At 51.8% G+C, this 24,733-nt stretch overlaps 1 long non-coding RNA gene across 1 annotated transcript in view; it reads right to left on the bottom strand.

Moving 5' to 3' along the window:
* LOC140394765 (uncharacterized) overlaps positions 1–23,508 on the bottom strand; it is a 238,306-nt gene extending 214,798 nt beyond the window's left edge. The window contains exon 1 of the long non-coding RNA XR_011935989.1: positions 23,327–23,508. This is a non-coding gene — a long non-coding RNA (uncharacterized lncRNA). The remainder of the gene's footprint in view (positions 1–23,326) is intronic.
* Positions 23,509–24,733: the final 1,225 nt, after the last annotated feature.

The raw sequence follows: 24,733 nt of genomic DNA, 5'->3' as shown, positions 1-24,733 counted from the left end.
TTGACTCAACTAGCAAAAAAACCAATAAAGGTAAAATAAAATAAATTGGAACAAAGGGAAATCAACAGGAAGGACTCTGACAATTTACATATAATTACAATGTAGAGGCTTCCAGCCGTGTGGCTGCATGCCAGCTTCCAGGGTCAAACTGATACAGAAACCTGCTCGGGAGATTCCCACCCTGGTCCCTGATTCGCTACCTGGGCCACATGATCCTCTCAACAGATTGCTCCTTAGAGGGGACAAACACCACAAAGTGGCAGTGACAACATCACAAATTTATGATAGTAACAGAGGAAATAGGGGCAGGAATAGGCCAGTCAACCCATCAAGCCTGCTCCGCCATTCAAACAGATTACAGCTGATTATCTACCTCTTCCACCATATTTTCCCACTATCCCCACAGCAGTATATTACCCACAATCCCATGCACTCTAATTTTGTTTATGAACCTCCTGTGTGGGACTTTACTGAAGGTCTTCTGAAAACTTAAATATCCACATCCACTGGCTGTACTTTGTCTATGCTACAAGTAACATCCTCAAAGAAACTCCAACAAGTTTGTCAAACATGATTTCCCCTTCATAAATCCATGCTGACCACACCCAATCGTATGATTATTTTCTAAGTGTCCAGTTATCAAATTGTTTATGGTCCAGAAAACATTGGAGCAGAATTAGGCCATTCAACCCATTCAACCATGGCTGATATTTTCTCATCCGCATTCTCCTGCCGTCTCCCCATAACCCTGATCCCCTTATTACTCAAGAGCCTATCTATCTCTGTCTTAAAGACACTCAGTGATTTGGCCTCCACAGCCTTCTGCGGCAAAGAGTTCCACAGATTCACCACCCTCTGGCTGAAGAAATTCCTCCTCATCTCTGTTTTAAAGGATCGTCCCTTCAGTCTGAGGCTGTGCCCTCAGGCTCTAGTTTTTACTACTAATGGAAACATCCTCACCACGTCCACTCTATCCAGGCCTCTCAATATCCTGTATGTTTCAATAAGATCCCCCCTCATCCCTCTAATCACCACTGAGCATAGACCCAGAGTCCTCAACTGCTCCTCATATGATAAGCTCTTCATTCCAGGGATCATTCTTATGAACCTCCTCTGGACCCTTTCCAAGCCCAGCACATCCTTCCTTAGATACGGGGCCCAAAACTGCTCATGATATTCCAAATGGGGTCTGATCAGAGCCTTATACAGCCTCAGAAGTACATCCCTGCTCTTGTATTCTCGCCCTCTCAACATGAATGCTAATATTGTATTTGCCTTCCTAACTGCCGACGGAACCTGCACGTTAACCTTAAGAGAATCTTGAACTAGGACCCCTAAGTCCTTTTGTGCTTCTGATTTCCTCAGCATTTCCCCATTTTGAAATCAATTCCAACATTTTCCCTGCTACTGTCATTAGACTAACAGGTCTGTAGTTCTCAGTTTCCTCTCTCCCTTCTTAAAGAGTTGGGATACATTTGCTACTTTCCAGTCTTCAGGAACATTTCCAGAATATATAGAATTTTAAAAGATAACCACCAATGCATGTACAATCTTTATTGCCATTTCCTTCAATACTCTGGGATGTAGCTCATCTGGGGCGCGAAGTGCCGACGCCGGAGTGAAAACCGGAGCGTTTCACTCCGGCATCGGAGCCCGTTCCCAGCCCTCTATTCTCCCGCCCCCGGGGGGCTGGGAGCAGGGTCGCGTATTTTACGCGCGCTGGGCCTTGGCGGTGAGTAAAAAGCGGAGCCGCGTAAATGACGCGGCCGGCGTCGCGTAAATGAAGTCACCAGTGCATGCGCGGTTGCCGTCCTCCTTGAAGCCACCCCGCAAGAAGATGGCGGATGGATCTTGCGGGGCGGCGGAGGAAAGGAGGTCCTCCTTTAGAGACGTTGGCCCGCCGATCGGTGGGCCCCGATCGTGGGCCAGATTCCGTCGGAGGCCCCCCCCGGTGAAGGAACCCCCCTCCCCACCACACACAGGCCGCCCCCCCTCCAGCATTCCTGCACAATTCCCGTCGACAGCAACCAGGGGCGAGATTCTCCGACCCCCCGCCGGGTCGGAGAATCGCCGGGGGCTGGCGTGAATCCCACCCCCGCCGGTTGCCGAATTCTCCGGCACTGGATATTCGGCGGGGGCAGGAATCGCGCCGCGCCGGTTGGCGGGCCCCCCCCCCACGATTCTCCGGCACGGATGGGCCGAAGTCCCGCCGCTAAAATGCCTGTCCCGCCGGCGTAAATTAAACCACCTCTCTTACCGGCGGGACAAGGCGGTGCGGGCGGGCTCCGGGGTCCTGGGGGGAGCGCGGGGCGATCTGGCCCCGGGGGGTGCCCCCACAGTGGCCTGGCCCGCGATCGGGGCCCATCGATCCGCGGGCGGGCCTGTGCCGTGGGGGCACTCTTTCCCTTCCGCCTTCACCACGGTCTCCACCATGGCGGAGGCGGAAGAGACTCCCTCCACTGCGCATGCGCGGGAATGCCGTCAGCGGCCGCTAACGCTCCCGCGCATGCGCCGCCCGGAGATGTCATTTCCGCGCCAGCTGGCGGGGCACCAAAGGCCTTTTCCGCCAGCTGGCAGGGCGGAAATTCATCCGGCGCGGGCCTAGCCCCTTAAGGTTGGGGCTCGGCCCCCAAAGATGCGGAGGATTCCGCACCTTTGGGGCGGCGCGATGCCCGACTGATTTGCGCCATCTTGGGCGCCAGTCGGCGGACATCGCGCCGATACCGGAGAATTTCGCCCCAGGTGTGGACGGCGCCAGCGGGAACCTGGCATGTCGGACCGGCCGCTCAGCCCATCCGGGCCAGGAGAATAGCGGGGGTACCGGAGAATCGCCGTTGTGAGTGTCTTGGGCGATTCTCCGGCTGGCGCGGCGCAGAACTCGACAGGGCCGTTCTCGCCGATTGGGAGAATGGCGGGATGGCGCCGGACCGGCGTCGCGCGATATAATAGCGCGGCCAGCGATTCTCCCAACTGGCGCGGCCTCGGAGAATCGCGCTGATCGCTGGGACTTCTTAACATTCAATCCAATTAATTTTTTGAACACTACCTCTTGATTAATATTAATCCCTTTCAGTTCTTCACTTTCACAAGTTCGTTGGCTCCCCAGTATTTCTGGGAGATTTTCTGCATACTCCTCTGTGAAGACAAGCACAAAGTAATTGTTGAGTGTCGCAGCCATTTCCCCTACTCCCCATTATAAATTCTCCTGTCTCCACCGGGAGCTTCCTAATCTTTTCCTTTTCACATCTCTAAATAAGCTTTTACAGTCTGCCTTTATGCTCCTCACTAGTTTGCTTCCATATTCTCTTTTCCAGTTCCTTAACAGTGTCTTCGTCATCCTTTGGATACCACGGGCAAAATTCTCCGGAAACGGCGCGATGTCCGCCGACTGGCGCCCAAAACGGCGGCAATCAGTCGGGCATCGCGCCGCCCCAAAGGTGCGGAATGCTCCGCATCTTTGGGGGCCGAGCCCCAACATTGAGGGGCTAGGCCGACGCCGGAGGAATTTCCGCCTCGCCAGCTGGCGGAAACGGCCTTTGTTGCCCCTCCAGCTGGCGCTGAAATGTCATCTCGGGGTGGCGCATGCGCGGGAGCATCAGCGGCCGCTGACAGTTTCCCGCGCATGCGCAGTGGAGGGAGTCTCTACTGCCTCCACCATGGTGGAGATCATGGTGGAGGCGGAAGGGAAAGAGTGCCCCCACGGCACAGTCCTGCCCGCGGATCGGTGGGCCCCGATCGCGGGCCAGGCCACCGTGGGGGCAGCCCCCGGGGCCAGATCGCCCCGCGCCCCCCCAGGACCCCGGAGCCCACCCACGCCTCCTTGTCCCGCTGTTCAAAAGGTGGTTTAATCCACGCCGGCGGGACAGGCAATTTACCGGCGGGACTTCGGCCCATCCGGGCTGGAGAATCCATCGGGGGGGCCCGCCAACCGGCGCGGCCCGATTTCCGCCCCCGCCGAATATCCGGTACCGGAGACTTCGGCAACCGGCGGGGGCGGGATTCACGGCAGCCCCCGGCAATTCTCCAACCCGCCGGGGGGGGATCGGAGAATGACGCCCCACATTGCTCCCAATTCTTGGGTTTACCACTTTTTCTGACAACCTTATAAGCCGCTTCCTTTGATCCAGTACAACCTTTAACTTATTTTGTTAGCCACCGTTACATGGGAACGTAGGCATTAGGAGCAGAAGTAGGCAATTCAGCAGTTCGAGTCTGCTCCATCATTCAATCAGATCAGGGCTGGCCCATTCCTGGGGCGTCATTCTCCAACTCCCCGCCGGGTCGGAGAATGGCCGTTGGCCACCGTGAATCCCGCCCCCGTCCCCGCCGAAGTCTCCGGTACCGGATATTCGGCGGGGGCGGGAATCGGGCCGCGCCGGTTGGCGGGACCCCCCGTTCAATTCTCCGGCCCGGATGGGCCGAAGTCCCGCCCAGAAATTGCCTGTCCCGCCGGCGTAAATCAAACCTGGTATTTACCGGCGGGACCAGGCGGCGTGGGCGGGCTCCGGGGTCCTGGGGGAGGTGCGGGGCGATCTGACCCCGGGGGGTGCCCCCACGGTGGCCTGGCCCGCGATCGGGGCCCACCGATCCGTGGGCGGGCCTGTGCCGTGGGGGCAATCTTTCCCTTCCGCCTCCGCTCCGGCCTCCACCATCGCGGAGGCGGAAGAGACTCTCCCCACTGCGCATGCGCGGGAAACTTCCAGCGGCTGCTGACCTCACGCGCATGCGCCGCATTTCCGCGCCAGCTGGCGGGGCAACAAACGCCATTTCCGCCAGCTGGCGGGGCGGAAATCCCTCCGGCGTCGGCCTAGCCCCTCAATGTTGGGGCTAGGCCGCCAAAGATGCGGAGCATTCCGCACCTTTGGGCCAGCGGGATGCCCGTCTGATTGGCGCCACTTTTGGCGCCAGTCGGCGGACATCGCGCCGTTGGGGGAGAATTTCGCCCCGGTCTCAAATCCACCTCCCACTTGTTGCCCATATCGCTTCAACCCGTTTTTAAAATCATCTTTTTGATTGGGTTTTTAAAGGAATGTCTATTTGTTGTAGACCATATAAGACTTCTTAATTACTAGCCATTGCCTGTCTACCCTCAAATCTTTTAATGTATTTCCCCAATCCACCATAGCCAACTTGCCCCTCATACTTTAATTGTTTCCTCGTTTCAGAATTAACTATATTGCTTTCAAACTTAATGCACAACTCCATCATATTAAGATTACTATTTCCTAATGGCTCCTTTACAGCAAGGTTTTTAATTAATCATTTCTCATTACATAAGACTAAATCTAAAATAGCCCTAGTTGGTTTCTCAATGTACGTAGGCCTAATTAAATTTACCCAGTCTATTGTAACTTGAAGTAGCCACTCTCACCGTTTGTTACGTGCAGCTCTAATTTCCTGATTTATACCATGTCCAACATTACCACTGGTTTGAACATAGAACATAGAACATAGAACGATACAGCGCAGTACAGGCCCTTCGGCCCACGATGTTGCACCAAAACAAAAGCCATCTAACCTACACTATGCCATTATCATCCATATGTTTATCCAATAAACTTTTAAATGCCCTCAATGTTGGCGAGTTCACTACTGTAGCAGGTAGGGCATTCCACGGCCTCACTACTCTTTGCGTAAAGAACCTACCTCTGACCTCTGTCCTATATCTATTACCCCTTAGTTTAAAGCTATGTCCCCTCGTGCCAGCCATTTCCATCCGCGGGAGAAGGCTCTCACTGTCCACCCTATCTAACCCCCTGATCATTTTGTATGCCTCTATTAAGTCTCCTCTTAACCTTCTTCTCTCCAACGAAAACTACCTCAAGTTCATCAGCCTTTCCTCATAAGATTTTCCCTCCATACCAGGCAACATCCTGGTAAATCTCCTCTGCACCCGCTCCAAAGCCTCCACGTCCTTCCTATAATGCGGTGACCAGAACTGTACGCAATACTCCAAATGCGGCCGTACCAGAGTTCTGTACAGCTGCAACATGACCTCCTGACTCCGGAACTCAATCCCTCTACCAATAAAGGCCAACACTCCATAGGCCTTCTTCACAGCCCTATCAACCTGGGTGGCAACTTTCAGGGATCTATGTACATGGACACCTAGATCCCTCTGCTCATCCACACTTCCAAGAACTTTACCATTAGCCAAATATTCCACATTCCTGTTATTCCTTCCAAAGTGAATCACCTCACACTTCTCTACATTAAACTCCATTTGCCACCTCTCAGCCCAGCTCTGCAGCTTATCTATATCCCTCTGCAACCTGCTACATCCTTCCACACTATCGACAACACCACCGACTTTAGTATCGTCTGCAAATTTACTCACCCACCCTTCTGCGCCTTCCTCTAGGTCATTGATAAAAATTACAAACAGCAACGGCCCCAGAACAGATCCTTGTGGTACTCCACTTGTAACTGAACTCCATTCTGAACATTTCCCATCAACCACCACCCTCTGTCTTCTTTCAGCTAGCCAATTTCTGATCCACATCTCTAAATCACCCTCAATCCCCAGCCTCCATATTTTCTGCAATAGCCTACCGTGGGGAACCTTATCAAACGCTTTGCTGAAATCCATATACACCATATCAACTGCTCTACCCTCGTCTACCTGTTCAGTCACCTTCTCAAAGAACTTGATAAGGTTTGTGAGGCATGACCTACCCTTCACAAAGCCATGCTGACTATCCCTGATCATATTATTCCTATCTAGATGATTATGTATCTTGTCTCTTATAATCCCTCCAAGACTTTACCCACTACAGACGTGAGGTTCACCGGTCTATAGTTGCCGGGGTTGTCTCTGCTCCCCTTTTTGAACAAAGGGACCACATTTGCTATCCTCCAGTCCTCTGGCACTATTCCTGTAGCCAATGATGACATAAAAATCAAAGCCAAAGGTCCAGCAATCTCTTCCCTGGCCTCCCAGAGAATCCTAGGATAAATCCCATCAGGACCCGGGGGCTTATCTATTTTCAGCCTGTCCAGAATTGCCAACACCTCTTCCCTACGTACCTCAATGCCATCTATTCTATTAGCCTGGGTCTCAGCATTCTCCTCCACAACATTATCTTTTTCCTGAGTGAATACTGACGAAAAATATTCATTTAGTATCTCGCCTATCTCTTCAGACTCCACACACAATTTCCCATCCTTGTCCTTGACTGGTCCTACTCTTACCCTAGTCATTCACTTATTCCTGGTTTGGTGGCCTATAAACAACTCACACCAATGCTTTCTGTCTCTTGATGTTTCTTTTGATCTCAGACCCACTCTCAATAATGTACTGATTCTGTTCCTTATTAACAGTGCTAGTCCACCACCTTTTCCCCTCCGCCTATCCTTCCCAAAATGATGGATATCTAAATCATACCCATTTATCTCTATTTGCACTTTCAAACCGTCCGCCTTGTTGTGAATGCTGTGTGCGTTCAGATAGAGCAGCCTTCACTTTATCTTTTTTAACATTATTCTGAATTCTGATCCAATTTGATGTTTACCTTCATTTCATCTGCTTTCTAATTTCACTTACTACTTCTTATTTCCTGATACAAGTTTTGTTTCCTTCCAATCTAAACTATCTGAAATAGGGCAGCACGGTAGCACAGTGGTTAGCACAATTGCTTCACAGCTTCAGGGTCCCAGGTTCGATTCCCGGCTAGTGTCACTGTCTGTGCGGAATCTGGACGTTCTCCCCGTGTCTGCGTGGGTTTCCTCCGGGTGCTCCGGTTTCCTCCCACAGTCCAAAGATGTGCAGGTTAGGTTGATAGGCCGTGATAAATTGCCCTCACTGTCCAACATTGCCCTGAATGTTGGGTAGTAGTGTAGACCCACTCAGGTTCCCATTCCACTGCCAATTTAGTTTAAACCCTCCCTAACAGCACTAGCAAATTTCCCTGTGAGGATGGTAGACCCAGTCCTGCTAAGGTGCGTCCTGTCCATCTTGTATGGATCCTGCCCCAGAACCAGTTCCAATCAGTGAACTCAGCAAGGATAGATGAACCCTAGACTGGGTGGTTCAACTAGAGGCTACGGTAAACATTTTGCCTCCTTCCTCACCAGCCTCCAATTTTCTATTCATAAAGGTGAACAGGGAGAAAATTATGACCTCACAATAGCAAGGAGCAGAGTCCCTCCATTTCTACTTCGAACAACTGGGCCATTTGTGGGAAGCTATGGTCTAGAAATGGCTGTGGCTGAGGTTAGCAGATGGTTGTTTAATGTGCTCATTCCTTTAGTCAACATTCCTTTGGGCGGCATGGTAGCACAGTGGTTTGCACTGTTGCTTCACAGCATCAGGGTCCCAGGTTCGATTCCCGGCTTGGATCACTGTCTGTTCAGAGTTTGCACGTTCTCCCCATGTCTGCGTGGGTTTCCTCTGGGTGCTCCGGTTTCCTCCCACAAATCCCAAAAGACGTGCTTGTTAGGTGAATTCGACATTCTGAATTCTCCCTCTGTGTGGCGACTAGGGGATTTTCACAGTAACTTTATTGCAGTGTTATTCATTGAATTTACAGTGCAGAAGGAGGCCATTCGGCCCATCGAGTCTGCACCGGCTCTTGGAAAGAGCTCCCTACCCAAGGTCAACACCTCCACCCTATCCCCATAACCCCGCCCACCACTAAGGGCAATTTTGGTCACGAAGGGCAATTTATCATGGCCAATCCACCTAACCTGCACATCTTTGGACTGTGGGAGGAAACCGGAGCACCCGGAGGAAACCCACGCACACATGGGGAGGACATGCAGACTCCGCACAGGCAGCGACCCAAGCCGGAATCGAACTTGGGACCCTGGAGCTGTGAAGCAATTGTGCTATCCACAATGCTACCGTGCTGCCCTCAATCGTGCTGCCGTGTTAATGTAAGCCTACTTGTGACACTAATAAAGATTATTATTTGTCACCAGCCAATGCCTTCACTAAAATGACAAACAAAGGAATATCCTAAAACGATTTTAAGCATCTTTCTTGTAAGAATAATTTTAGGTCTCCTTACCTTCGAGGACGTCTAAGGAACAAAACGTAATTTTTCTCCATATTGGGAAACAACAGAGAAAAGGATTAGGATCTGTGACAGATTTAAGTGGAACACAAATGCGCAGAACACCATTAAGTAAGGTCATATTGAGGAAGGCCAGAATAGGCTTGAACTACTGTGCCTTGCCCAGTTGTTTCCTGTGTCTTTCAAATTCTAATGCGGATTGAATTTTGTATTACTGACGAGAGCACTTAAAATGATTTATTCTATCTCCACCGGTCACTATTTGCAAGGACGTCTGATGGATTGGGCATTCCCAGGAGTTCCTCAGGAGAAATCAAATAATTAAGGAGAAAGTACTTCATACCGGACTGGCCAGCAGGAATGATCAGCATAGGTCCACTCCATCTTGGCTTTGACTGGCACTGGGCTATAGTGTGTTACTTGGGGATTTTCAGGCTTCTGTCATCCGACAGATGATTAGCTGCACTGTTATGAAGCTGTCAGGCTTCACTGCACTCGTTTGGAGTGCTGGCTTCCAGCATTCTGCAGCTGCTCTGGCATGTTGTAACAAAATGACTTTTCCTCCACTCCAGAGCATATTCCAGCCATCAACATAGAAATGTAGGCAGCGTGCGTTATCATAGATTATCATAGAATTTACAGTGCAGAAGGAGGCCATTCGGCCCATCGAGTCTGCACCGGCTCTTGGAAAGAGCACCCTACCCAAGGTCAACGCCTCCACCCTATCCCCATAACCCAGTACCCCCACCCAACACTAAGGGCAATTTTGGACACTAAGGGCAATTTATCATGGCCAATCCATCTAACCTGCACATCTTTGGACTGTGGGAGCAAACCGGAGCACCCGGAGGAAACCCACGCACACACGGGGAGGATGTACAGACTCCGCACAGACAGTGACCCAAGCCGGAATCAAACCTGGGACCCTGGAGCTGTGAAGCAATTGTGCTATCCACTATGCTACTGTGCTACCCTGAAATGAAAATCGCTTATTGTCACAAGTAGGCTTCAATGAAGTTACTGTGAAAAGCCCCTAGTCGCCACATTCCGGCGCCTGTTCGGGGAGGCTAGTACGGGAATTGAACCGTGCTGCTGGCCTGCCTTGGTCTGCCTTAAAAGCCAGCGATTTAGCCCTGTGCTAAACAGCCCCTCAAGTTATTCTGAACTCTTTTCTTTTTCTGAGGCAACCCTTAAGTTCCTTTCTTGTGTGCAAGACCATAAATGTAACAAGATAAAAGATTCAGTGAAGAGAATTGTAGGGGAATGTACCGAATGTGTTAAAGGAATCTGCTGTTGCACCAAGAAATCTGGAGGATGGTTTTCCACGTACCTTTCATTCGTCAGCAGTTTCCACCTCTCACTCCAAAAATAATGGTATTGTTCCACTGAGTGTTGGAGCACATATTTATGGTCAGCATCTCCTGAGTGGAAACTTGGTATTCTTCCGCAGGAATTTATGATCTCACAGTGCAGCAGAGGTCGAGGATAAGCTCAAGCCTGAGGCCCGTGAGTGAGCCAAAAGCCTGCTCCGCCAACCAGTCCAAAAAGAAACGTGTTGTGGAAATAAGCTTAGAGAAGGTCACACGAGTTTTTTGATTCAGTGTCCGATTTTGTGGGCTCAGGGTTCTGCAGTGATGTGCTCAGTGCTGGAGTTGGTCTATTGTAACTGATCCAAATGTGCAGTGTCATCAAATAGTGAAGCAAAACAGAGAATACTGGACAATCTCAGCAGGTCTGACAGCATCTGTGGAGAGAGAAGGAAGCTAACGTTTCGGATCTGGATGACTCTTTGTCAAAGCTTTGACAATGGTCTGAGAACCCCCCCCCCGCTTTGACCATGGTCTGAGACCCCCCCCCCCCCCCCACCCACTTCAACCTACCTACCTCTTCCCCGGTCCTCGAGCCCCCCTCTCCCACTTTTCATCGGCAAAGCTCCCCTTGGGCTGACCCTTGGAATGGGCAACCTGGCACCCGGGCACCTTGGCACGGCAATCCTGGCACCCTGGCAGTGTCCCATCAAGCCTGGCAGTGCCAGGGTTGCACTGCCAGGGTGCCTGGGTGGCAGTGCCAAGGTGCCAGCAATGGCTCATTTAAATATGCATGCCTGTATCTCGCCCGGTGAGAGCGAGATCCAGATCTCGCGCCTCACGAGATTCCGTTGAATCTCACGAGACATTGCGAGCCTCACGATTCCCAATGGAGGCCTCTCGCAAGATTCAAGGGGCTCTGGCGAACACCACGTTGCTGCGACGAGGCAGCTATGTGTAATTGAGCTGCTCTGTGCACATTACTTTCAGACCTGCTTTATTCTACATCACCTTAATCAGAGATGGTAATAATTCATTAATTTCAGAGGTCCACAGTGGAATTTAATAGTACTGTAGGCAAATCAGGATTCATGCAAACCTGGGTTGATATGACGAGAGGGGAGTGTCGATGAAGAGAAGTGACAATATTCTTGGGCTAGTGAAGGGGAACAAAATTCTGAGTGAGTTCCCACTCCTGGGGCGTCACTCTCCGACCCCCCGCCGGGTCGGAGAATCGCCGGGGGCTGGTGTGAATCCCGCCCCCGCCGGTTGCCGAAGTCTCCGGCACCAGAGATTCGGCGGGGGTGGGAATCGCGCCGCGCCGGTTGGCGGCCCCCCCGCTCGATTCTCCGGCCCGGGTGGGCCGAAGTTCCGCCGATAAATTGCCTGTTCCCTGGCGTGGATTAAACCACCTTTTGAACGGCGGGTCAATGCGGCGTGGGCGGGCTCCGGGGTCCTGGGGGGGGCGCGGGGCGATCTGACCCCGGGGGGTGCCCCCACGGTGGCCTGGCCCGCGATCGGGGCCCACCGATCCGCGGGCGGGCCTGTGCCGTGGGGGCACTCTTTCCCTTCCGCCTCTGCCACGGTCTCCACCATGGCGGAGGCGGAAGAGACTCCCTCCACTGCGCATGCGCGGGAATGCCGTCAGCGGCCGCTAACGCTCCCGCGCATACGCCGCCCGGGGATGTCATTTCCGCGCCAGCTGGCGGGGCAACAAAGGCCGTTTCCGCCAGCTGGCGGGGCGGAAATTCCTCCGGCGCCAGCCTAGCTCCTCAATGTTGGGGCTCGGCCCCCAAAGATGCGGAGCATTCCGCACCTTTGGGGCGGCGCAATGCCCGTCTGATTGGCGCCGCTTTGGGCGCCAGTCGGCGGACATCGTGCCGTTTCGGGAGAATTTCGCCCCAGGGAGCCAGTACCATCTGGGATTGCAACAATTTGGGGGAATCTCATAGAATCATAGAATCATAGAATTTACAGTGCAGAAGGAGGCCATTCAGCCCATCGAGTCTGCACCGGCTCTTGGAAAGAGCACCCTACCCAAGGACACACCTCCACCCCATCCCCATAACCCAGTAACCCCACCCAACACTAAGGGCAATTTTGGACACTAAGGGCAATTTATCATGGCCAACCCACCTAACCTGCACATCTTTGGACTGTGGGAGGAAACCGGAGCACCCGGAGGAAACCCACGCACACACGGGGAGGATGTGCAGACTCCACACAGACAGTGACCCAAGCCGGAATCGAACCTGGGACCCTGGAGCTGTGAAGCAATTGTGCTATCCACAATGCTACCGTGCTGCCCCAATCTCAGTCGGACGGTGACAAATTGAGGGGTTGCGGTGGAGGAAGACAGCGCGCCGTTCACTGACGGCGAGATTCTCTGTTCCCGCCCATGTCACTGGGAATTCTCATTGATGTCACCCCCAAGCCGCTAAGAAATTCATGGGTGGGGGAGGGGGGGGGGGTGCACTGCCGGGGGGAGGGGGGGGGGAGGACCAGAGAATTCTGCCCCAGATTTTGAAAGGCCAGTGAGTGATAATAAACTGAATACTGATGGGTAACGTTAAGATTTAATATTCCAGGTAGGTGGCGTAATCAGAAAGAAATTACGCATAAACATGAGCGCGTCCAAAACCAACAGATAGTTGTTTTCATAAGGAGTTTTTATGCAGCTTCAAATAACCAATCTCAGGATGGCACGGTGGCACAGTGGTTAGTACTGCTGCCTCACAGCGCCAGAGACCTGGGTTCAATTCTGGCCTTGGACGACTGTGTGGAGTTTGCACGTTCTCCCCTGCCTGCGTGGGTTTCCTCCGGATGGTCCGGTTTCCTACCACAGTCCAAATATGTGCAGGTTAGGTGGATTGGCCGTGATAAATTGAACCCCATCAGTCACCCTGCCTGAAACCTGGAGAGCAGTCCCAGCAGAAGGGCGAAACAAATCGCTGCATTTTAACTTACCCTTTCCTAACATCTGCTGCCTCAGACAAACGTGTTTAAAGCACCAGCTGTTACAAGTGTCAGAGGCTTCCTCCAAAGCCAAGTACACTTCAAAGGGGTTCAAATCCCTTTATAACCTTTGAAATGCAAACATTCCATTCAATTTTACACAGCAATACATTGCATTAGCTAGTGATTGATATTTCTTTTATTGGTCAAGATACTGCTGTTTCAGGGATCTGTTTAGTTCTTTTACCGGGCAGACTTGAATGCATCACAATTACCCTACTTTGATGCTAACCACAATGTTTATGAACACTGTTGCTATGATTGACAGCTCATCATCATATCAAAAAGAGCTAAGTGCTGTCTGCGGAGAAAAAGATGAAGTGAAAGCACTTACCTCCTTTTGATGTGATGAGGAGCTGTCAATCATAGCAACAGTGTTTGTAAACATTTGTGGCTAGCACCATAGCCGGATAATTGTGATGCATTCAAGCATGAAGGGAAAGATAAATAAACAAACCCCTCAGCAGCTGTGTCTGGACCAATAGCACTGTTAATCACTGGCTAGTGCAATGTAATGCTGTGTGAAATGGAATGGGTGATTTGCATTTTAAAGGCTGTCAAGGGATTTGGAGTCCTTTGTAGTGTACTTGGCTTTGGAGGAAGCCTCTGACAAGTGTAACAGATGCTGCTTTAAACACTTTTGCCTGAGGCAGCAGATGTTAGGGAGGGGTAAGTGAAAATGCAGTGATTTTCCTCTCTCCTGCCTGGACTGCACTTCATCTTTCAGGCAGGGGTGATTATTGGTGGTCTCTGTCTGATGAGACTTCTGTATGGGTCTCCGTTGGGGGTCTTTGATAGAGGTTCCGAGGGTGGTCTCTGATGGGGGGAAGGTTTGATGGGATGTTTGATGGGGGTCTAATAGGGGCCACAGCACACATCATCCTCATGCATGTGTGCTGTGGGGTGGTGACCCGTTATTCCCATAGTGGGGGCGATGATGCCCCTTCCTTGTCAGTGAGATTGGGGGTCAGGATTTGCATTTCTGGGGGGAGGGGGCCTTCCAATGGACTTTGTTGGGGCACATCAGTTACGTATTGACCCCCTTGTCCCACCTCGGTGTCCACCACGTCAGGGCTACGCTCGAGCAAACATGCACCGAAGCATGTCCGGTGGATGTCACTGCATAACTGTGGGGTGATGAATCAGGCCTCCAGCCCGTTAATCAAATGGAACAGGATGCAAACCACTGATTTGCACCTTTCCCACCAGCAAGGGACAGGTAGCCCGCTGAGGCTGCCGGCGGTGGGGGGGGCGGGGGGGCGGCTCGGAACATCGCTATGGCGTTAAACCTGCTTTCTCCTGGACGCTCCATTCCCCATCCAATCTGGAATCCCACTACTGGCATCGGGCAATGGAGAACCCATCCCTGGTTCTCGCCTTAAGGAGGGAATCATATCAAACAAAACCAAACACTGCTAAATTTAAATGTTGTGAGCTGTCTTTGAAAGGTAAACGTTATAGAGCAGAAATTTCAAGAAGTGAGATTATTGCACCAGCACCTAATACACGTCCATCAAATTCCCTTCTTTGCTATTTAAAGGAGGCAGTTTGTTTCAAACAGGTTCACAACTTAGTTAAAATAACAAAGAACGGAGACGTTACATCACAACCACTGGCAGAGGTGTAATTACTCGTGACAGATTGACATTGGCAGATACCATTATAAATGCAGAAATAGGAATTTATAATGGAAAAATGTGACAACAACGTAACAACAGGAAACATGGTTTTGTTGGCAAATGCACACAAGTGTAGGATTATTACTATATTGTGGACACATTAATCATTAACTAATGTCCCCCTCCCTGCATCACCCTGAAAACCCCTGGGGCGAGATTCTCCAACACCCTGCCGGGTCGGAGAATCGCCGGGGGCGGGCGTGAATCCCGCCCCCGCCGGTTGCCGAAGTCTCCGGCACTGGAGATTCGGCGAGGGCGGGAATCGCGCCGGTTGGCGGGCCCCCCCGCGCGATTCTCCGGCCCGGATGGGCCGAAGCCCCGCCGCTAAAATGCCTGTCCCGCCGGCGTAGATGAAACCACCTACCTTACCGGCGGGACAAGGCGGCGCGTGCGGGCTCCGGGGTCCTGGGGGGGGCGCGGGGCGATCTGGCCCCGGGGGGTGTCCCCACGGTGGCCTGGCCCGCGATCGGGGCCCACCGATCCGCGGGCGGGCCTGTGCCGTGGGGGCACTCTTTCCCTTCCGCCTTCACCACGGTCTCCGCCATGGCGGAGGCAGAAGGGACTCTCTCCACTGCGCATGCGTGGGAAACTGTCAGCGGCTGCTAATGCTCCCGCACATGCGCCACCCGGAGATGTCATTTCCGCGCCAGCTGGCAGGGCACCAAAGGCCTTTTCCGCCAGCTGGTGGGGCGGAAATACGTCCGGCGCCGACCTAGCCCCTTAAGGTTGGGGCTCGGCCCCCAAAGATGCGGAGCATTCCGCACCTTCGGAGCGGCGCGATGCCCATCTGATTTGCGCCGTTTTGGGCGCCAGTCGGCGGACATCGCGCCGTTTCCGGAGAATTTCGCCCCTGATTTCTGTAATTGAGGAATCCCTCACCTTGCTCATTGATTGGAGAATAATCAGTAGTTACCAAATTTTTATCATACAGACCATATGCCGACTTACTAGGAGAGTCAGAGGGGATTAGCAGAAGGTTGTTTGAAAAGATAGATTTTTAAAAAAGGGTTTGAAAAGTCAAAATTCAGGAGTGTATGACTGACGAGAATGGGACATCAATTGTAGATTGAAGCAAGGGGGATGTATTGGATGCAAGATTCAGAGAAGTGAAGTGTAAATGGGGAGGGGGATATTTGCTGGAGGACATTACAGAAGTGCAACCATGGATGGATTTGAAGAAGAAGGTCAATCACAGAACTGTTACTTTGCAGAAGGGCCATTCAGCCCATTGTGTTTGGACCAGCTCTCCGAATGACGATTATGACTCAGTATCATTCCCCTGCCTTTTCTCTATACCATTGTGCATTGTTTCTATTTAAACAATCAGCCAATGCTCCCTTGAATGCCTCGATTGAGCCTGCCTACATCGCATATCCAGGCCGTGCATTCCAGCCGCCAACCACTCGCTGTGTGAAGTAGTTTTTTCTCACATTGCATTTGCTTCTTTTGCAAATCACTTTAAATCTGTGCCCCTCTCGCTCTTGAGCCTTGTACGAGCAGGAACAGTTTCTCCCCGTCTACTCTGTCCTGCTCCTTCATAATTTTGAATATCTCTGTCAAATCTTCTCATCTCCAAGGAGAACAGTCCCAACCCTCTCCAATCTAGCCTCAGAACTGAAGTTTCTCATCCCTGGGACCATTTTTGTAATCCTCTTCAGCACTCTCTCCAATGCGTTTACATCCTTCCTGTAGTGCGATGTCCAGAACTGTACACAATTAATTCCAGTTGAGGTCTCTCTAGTGTCTTGTACAAGTTCAGCATAACCTCCTGGCACCTGTACTCTATGCCCCTGTTAATAAAGCCCAGAATACTATTTGCTTTATTAACTGCTCTCGCCACCCGTCTTGCCACCATTAATGACCTGTACACATGTACACCCAGGTCCCTCTGTTCCTGCACCCCTTAAGAATTATACCCTTTATTCTATATTGGGCTGGTTTCTTCGGCCAAGTCCATTGCAAAATTGTCACGGGTGGGACAGGGACCATGAAAAGGTCCTTCTCACAGATTACAATGCTTCAAGTTTTGTATCATCCAACATTAAAATTGCTCCCTATAAACCAAGATCTAGATCATTAATATATATTAGTAAAAGCAAGGATCCCAATATCGACCCTGGGGAACTCCATAACAAATCTTCCTCCAGCCCAAAGAATATCCATAACCATTACTCACTGTTTCCTATTACTCAGTTAATTTTGTATCCATCTTGTTACTATCTCTTTTTATCCATGAGCTATAACATTTCTCACAAGTCTGCCATGTGGCACTGTCCTGAATGCCTTTTGGAAGTCCACGTACACCACATCAACCGCATTACCCTTCTCAACCCTCTCTTCAAAATCTTCAAACAAAATCCAGCAAGTTAATCAAATATGATTTTTCCTTTAGAAGTCCATGCTGGCTCTTCCTAATTCTATCCTGAATAATTGTTTCCAGAAGTTTCCCTATCCCCAATCTGGTGGCTCCCCTGAGTCGAGAGAAAACTGGTAAGTTGTGGCCAGAGCCCTGCAATTTCCTCTCTCACTTCCTTCAATATCCTCGGATGCATCTCATCTGGTCCCAGTGCCTTGAACTCCAACTGGCAGAAAATTTCACACTATAGACTTTTTGGCCATTCTCCAAATTTTCATGTCCCACCCGTGACAATGGCCACTGCTGGCTGGACTGGAATAGCCCGCCCAGAGAAACAGCATTGCAGAGATGTCTTAAACAGTTAAGAATGGCCCAATTCTCTGAGTTACTGGGTGCGATTCTACAGGTCGTTAGCCATGGGAACAGTTCCCGTAATGGCTGCAATCTCTCGCGAGAGGCCAAAAACGGGACTGGCACCAGCGGGATTTCCCATCGCGATGTTCCTGGATCCTCCTCGATGATGCAATCAAGTTCACGCCCAGGAAGGGCAAAACGTGACTTACATCAAATCGATTCAATTTCAATATCATTAGCGAGGTTACAGTTGATTCTTCTGAACTCACTGAATCTTCCCGCCCACCTGCATGATGTCTGGCGGGTACGAGTCAGTACTGCTTCTCAAAAATGGAAACCAGTTGTGATGACCACGCCGGGGGTGCAGAGGTGCCTGGAGGCTCCGTGAGAGCCAAGTCTGGGCAGTGCCCCCTGGCAGTGCAAGGGGGCACTGAGAGGCAGCACTGAGAAGGTGCAAACCCTTCTCCCTTATGTGTGGTGGGGGGGGGGAAGGAATTTAACTCGCACCGTTGGCATCGCTCCACATCACCAACCATCCATTCGGCCAATGAAACTAAGTGATGTGGAGCGTACTCAACAGCAGGGGTTTAATTCCCGGACCGGCTGAGGTTATTCATGAAGGCCCCGCCTTCTCAACCTTGCCCCTCGCCTGAGGTGTGGTGACCCTCAGGTTAAATCACCACCAGTCAGCTCTCACACTGGAGAGCAGTCTATGATCCTCTGAGACTGGTGACATTTACCCATCATGTAGTCTTAACATGGAAGATTGTGCTGCAGGTGATTAGGACAGGGAATAATTGGACTCTGGAAGGTAAAAGGTGACACTGTGCTTTTCACGAACTCAAAATGCTTTACAGTCAATGAAGTATTTTTGAAGCGTAGTCATGGTTCTAACTGAAGAAACACAAAAGCTAGTTTTCGCATGACAAGGCTTCGCAAACAACAATATGACAATGTCCAGATAAATTTGTTTTTAGCCCTGTTGGTAGAGAGATAAAATCTTGCCCAGGACACTGGGGTGAATCTCCATGCTGTTCTTCATAAGAATGGTGTTTTACATCCATGGCTGAGGGGCCGTTGTTTTAAAATATCTGAAAGATGTGTAAGGTTAATCTTTCCATTTTCCTACTCTCCATAGAGCGAAATGTACTTATTCTTAGAGTGTGTTGTTTTGCACGGTGCATTTCTATTGATTTCCTTTTTAATAGTGAGTGCTGATGAGTACATCAGAAGAATCTGGCTCCGAGGGATTATTGAGTCTGACGATGAGTGACTCACACAGTAGCTTGAGCCACAAACAATATCTGGTAACATTAATTCAGCTAGCTTTTAGTGCAGCAGCTCAGTAACGTCTCTAACTAAACACCCCCTTGGTGATTTGATTAGTGCTTGCCACTTCAATAAAAGAAAAACAGAAATCAAGGAGAAAGAAAATCAGAAATACCCGAATCTAAATGGAGGTTTGATTTCTACGTAGAGGAGTGATAATGGACATCACACACCCTGGGTCATTTTCAGATGCAGAGAATACGTTACCCAGTTACCCCCCTGGAAGTTTTGATACATTTTCTGTGGCCAGTTCTGAGTGTCCTGGGGAAGCCTGACAGGTTAGAGTTAACCATGGCAGCCTTTGGGCAGCGAGAAACCAAACTGCAGGTGGGTTTGTGGGAGAGGATGGTTTAGGGAGTAGAGTGACACTCCTGTGTTTATGGAGCTTAGGGTTGTCGAGGTCAGTCCAGCCACCACCAAAAATTAGAGGAACCCACGCGACCTATGCTCTTTGGCCAGATTGCAACCTGATGTTGGTCAGCACAGGCCGAGGGCACAGTTCACCCAGAACAGTCGGGAAAAGACAGTCAGGGATTTACGTACTTCATTTTAAATTGACCTACAGCCTGACTAAGGCCGCCTTCTCCAGCTGCCCAGTGACAGGCCCAGGATTGTCCCCAAATGCCCACAATGATGTCCATAGGTCATTGCCTGCAATTTGCAACGTGCTATCAGCCCCATTCAATCAGGACTGAAGATCAACGTCTCAGCTTAAATATGAAGAATGCCTACTTGGGTCAGATACAGGAGGGTGATCAGAAGTCTAGAACTGCCAGGAAAAACCAGTACATTCAGGAGAAAAATGTTGGGGTAAAGGGATTACAACAGTGGCACAGTAGTCAGCACTGCTGTCTCACAGCTCCAGGGACCCAGGTTCAATTCCGGCCTTGGGTGACAGTCTGTGTGGAGTTTGCACTTTCTACCTGTGTCTGCGTGGGTTTCCTCCGGGTGCTCCGGTTTCCTCCCACAATCCAAAGATGTGCGGGTTAGGTGGATTGGCATATGCTAAATTGCCCCTTAGTGTCCGAAAGGTAAGGTCGGGTTACTGGGTTACGGGGATAGGGTGGAGGGGTGGGCTTAAGTAGAGTGCTCTATTCAAGGGCCAGTGCAGATTCTATGGGCCGAATGTCCTCCTTCTGCACTGCAAATTCTATGATTCTATGATGTCGAATTATGCTATCTTTATGTGGCAAAGTGAATTTGATCTAAAGTTCCAAGATCCACACTACACCCAATACTGAGGGGGTGATTTTCAGCGCGTGTTAACCGTTAGCGAGAATGGCCATGTGGGTGGAAAATCCCAGGAGATTTGGAAAATGCAGATTTTGCCAGCGAGATCACATTTTCTGATTTTCCATGCCCCAGCGATGTAACAGTTCATGCCCAGGAAAGGTGGGAACCTCATTTAATTACATTTTAATATACTTGCAGAGTTCCCCCGCCACGTGATCTGACCTCACTGGATATTCATGCCCAGCCGATGTGACGCCCTGTCGGTGAGGTCTACAACAGGTTCTGGAACACAGGTATCACTCGAGGGGATACCCTGGAGACACAAAGGTAAGTGTAGACCCAGGGGGGAGAGGGACATGACCGGGCCGTGCCCTGACACTGCACCCAGGCACTATCCCCTGGCACAGGTTGGCAGTGCTAACCTGGAAATGCCAACCTGTGCCCGGGACAATGCCAGGATGGACCTTCTGGGGAGCCCCATTTGCGGGTGGGGTTTGCGTTATGTTTGTTGGCAGGGGGAGGAGCTTCCAATTCTAATGCTTCTGGTTGGGGTGAGAACCCTGATGTTAATGTTTGTGGTAGTGGGGGGGGGCGATGCTTATGTGGGGGTGGGTCCCCATTTGTGGGGGGGGGGGGGGGTGGATGGTGGGTTGGTTTCTTTCTGTGCTGATTGGCCCGTCCTTTTTAAAGGACTTCCCGATCTCTGTGGGGTCGGCCTTGCCCGCTCTACCAGACCCCGCCCCACCACAGTCCCGCTCTACCAGACCCCGCCCCACCACAGTCCCGCTCTACCAGAACCCCACCCCACCACAGTCCCGCTCTACCAGACCCCGCCCCACCACAGTCCCGCTCTACCAGACCCCGCCCCACCACAGTCCCGCTCTGCCAGACCCCGCCCCACCACAGTCCCGCTCTACCAGATCCCGGCCCCACCTCAGTCCCGCTCCACCAGACCCCGCCCCACCACAGTCCCGCTCCACCAGACCCCGCCCCACCACAGTCCCGCTCCACCAGACCCCGCCCCACCACGGTCCCGCTCTACCAGACCCCGCCCCACCACGGTCCCGCTCTACCAGACCCCACCCCACCACAGTCCCGCTCTACCAGACCCCGCCCCACGACAGTCCTGCTCCACCAGACCCCGCCCCACCACAGTCCCGCTCTACCAGACCCCGCCCCACCACAGTCCCGCTCTACCAGACCCCGCCCCACCACAGTCCCGCTCTACCAGACCCCGCCCCACCACAGTCCCACTCTACCAGACCCCGCCCCACCACGGTCCCGCTCTACCAGACCCCGCCCCACCACAGTCCCGCTCTACCAGACCCCAGCCCCACCACAGTCCCGCTCTACCACACCCCGCCCCACCACAGTCCCGCTCTACCAGACCCCGGCCCCACCACAGTCCCGCTCTACCAGATCCCGGCCCCACCACAGTCCCGCTCTACCAGACCCCACCCCACCACAGTCCCGCTCTACCAGACCCCGCCCCACCACAGTCCCGCTCTACCAGACCCCGCCCCACCACAGTCCCGCTCTACCAGACCCCGCCCCACCACAGTCCCGCTCTACCAGACCCCGGCCCCACCACAGTCCCGCTCTACCAGATCCCGCCCCACCACAGTCCTGCTCTACCAGACCCCACCCCACCACAGTCCCGCTCTACCAGACCCCACCCCACCACAGTCCCGCTCTACCAGACCCCACCCCACCACAGTCCCGCTCTACCAGACCCCACCCCACCACAGTCCCGCTCTACCAGACCCCACCCCACCACAGTCCCGCTCTACCAGACCCCGCCCCACCACAGTCCTGCTCTACCACACCCCACCCCACCACAGACCCGCTCTACCAGACCCCGCCCCACCACAGTCCCGCTCTACCAGACCCCGCCCCACCACAGTCCTGCTCTACCAGACCCCACCCCACCACAGTCCTGCTCTACCAGACCCTGCCCCACCACAGTCCCGCTCTACCAGACCCCGCCCCATCACAGTCCCGCTCTACCAGACCCCACCCCACCACAGTCCTGCTCTACCAGACCCTGCCCCACCACAGTCCCGCTCTACCAGACCCCGCCCCACCACAGTCACGCTCTACCAGACCCCGCCCCACCACAGTCACGCTCTACCAGACCCTGCCCCACCACAGTCCTGCTCTACCAGACCCCGCCCCACCACAGTCACGCTCTACCAGACCCCGCCCCACCACAGTCATGCTCTACCAGACCCCGCCCCACCACAGTCCTGCTCTACCAGACCCTGCCCCACCACAGTCCCGCTCTACCAGACCCCGCCCCACCACAGTCCCGCTCTACCAGACCCCGCCCCACCACAGTCACGCTCTACCAGACCCTGCCCCACCACAGTCCCGCTCTACCAGATCCCGGCCCCACCACAGTCCCGCTCTACCAGACCCCGGCCCCACCACAGTCCCGCTCTACCAGACCCCGCCCCACCACAGTGATGGCGTAAACCACGCTCCCTGAAATATTTTCTCAGAGAGGCTTAAAATCTGGACTAAAATCTCGGCTGAGCAGCTGGCGAGCTTCAATCGAGTTTCAGTCAGAGCCTCACACTTTGTAAAAATGTGGGAAAATTCCACCCTGAATTTCTGTGATAAAAACTCGCCCAAATGCTTCATTTACTGATCTGAAATTCTCTGCTATTTACTGAGGTGTTCTATTAAAACAGTTGCATTCTATCAACAATCATCATCTGCAGCCCGCTTCCTGTCCAACAATGGGCATGGCCAATCAACTCTGCAAGACACAGTCTGGAAAACTATCCTGTCCAACATCTGAATCAGACTTTCAGTAGCTTGCAGCAGTGTTAATTTTGCTTCCAGCTGCTCCCAATGAACATGTGTAATATTATACAGGCAATGCGACCAATTGCCTACATCCATAAATATAAAAAAACATACTCTGCCCTTTGATTATATTGGCGTTCTGTGGAGATCCACGAATGTCACACAACCCGGCTGCAGCTTGTCCATTACTCACGTGCACAGAAACAATTTGGAAAGCAGCTCCAATACCTATCTTTTTCAGCTGCACTTCCACATAATGCATGCTCTCCGGCGCAGCTGCGGGCCCGAGGAAAGGTCAGCTGCACTTAGTCCATCAGCAGGTTTGTGATGTGCGCAGACTGGACACAAAAGGTTGATACCGCGACAATGAGCAGAACCTCTCCCAGAAATTATTTACTACCAGCCCTGCTCAGGCTGTGGCCATTGTAAATCTATTTTATTGTTATTATTGTGCGGTGACTCATGCGTGATTACACATTCCGACTGTAATTACATTTAATCAAACTCTTTGTTGTCAGCAATCTTTCGGGAAAAATAATTCTCATTCACATTTCGTGTGAGTGACAGTGCCTCTGGTGTGCTCCTGTCTGATCGAAGAAAATGTTTTAAAGGAAGAACGAAGCCGCTATCATTCACACATCACACTCGTGCTGCTAATAATGATTTTAATGATGCTCCGAGATGATTGAGGTGGCGAGTGGACCCAGTGCCGGATCCTCCCCTGAGTGATCACAGTAGGCGACGACAGGCCTTGTTTTCCCATCCTGGATGCGTCTTGGCGACAGCGAGTCACGCACAGCTGACATTCAGAGGGCCCTCAAAGAGCGTGTTGTCACAGCTGTAAACCTGTCACAGGGAGAGGGGGTGGGTGTTAATGCCCTTTTGAAATAATAGATCTTGAAACCTGGTCGAGCTGTCCTCAGCATCGTCCCCTGTCATGGCCCAGGGGAATTAATTCCATTTGTACTTAGTGAGGTTTTGAAGCTGGCACTTTGGAGCGAAGAAAATGCATTGCCAAGAAAATGAAGAGGCTTATCAGAGTGATTCATTTCCAAGAAAAAGCAGTGAAATAACCCTGAACGCTCCCGCTGACTCGAATTGGATACATTAGAGTGTGGGTGGCTCCAATTTAGATCCCTTTTTAATAGAAAAACACATACGCAGAAATTGAACTTGCGAGGCAGGCTCACTTTTAATTCTGCTGCTTCTGCATTTCATTTGTAGCTCGTGATGAAAGCAGAAAAGTGCAGTTTAAATTGTTGTTTTGCAACACTTTCCACTATAATTATTACCATTAAGATACAAATTGACTAAGATTGAAGTATGACGCGGAGACAAGGTCCACCAAGGAGATTGTGTGATCAAGCTGCAGCTGTTAATATTGGACCCAGGGAAATAATAGCAGAGGGGGAATACAGAGAGGTAGAAAGATGACAACCTTTTCTCTGCGGAAGAGGGACAAAAGGATATTCAGCTGGACAAATATTAACCTGGGACAGGCTTGTAAATTATGGAGGCAGAGATGGATTCAGAATCAGACAAAGTCCAGGAAATGTAAATCCAAATAGCAGTGTCAGAAAAATAGGTTGGGGCTTTCCACCCTCCCCCCAACCACCAGGGGCTCGCCTTCGGCGG

Source organism: Scyliorhinus torazame, chromosome 18, assembly GCF_047496885.1.
Source record: "Scyliorhinus torazame isolate Kashiwa2021f chromosome 18, sScyTor2.1, whole genome shotgun sequence".
Lineage (NCBI taxonomy): Eukaryota > Metazoa > Chordata > Chondrichthyes > Carcharhiniformes > Scyliorhinidae > Scyliorhinus > Scyliorhinus torazame.
This window is presented reverse-complemented; position numbering and strand designations above follow the sequence as displayed.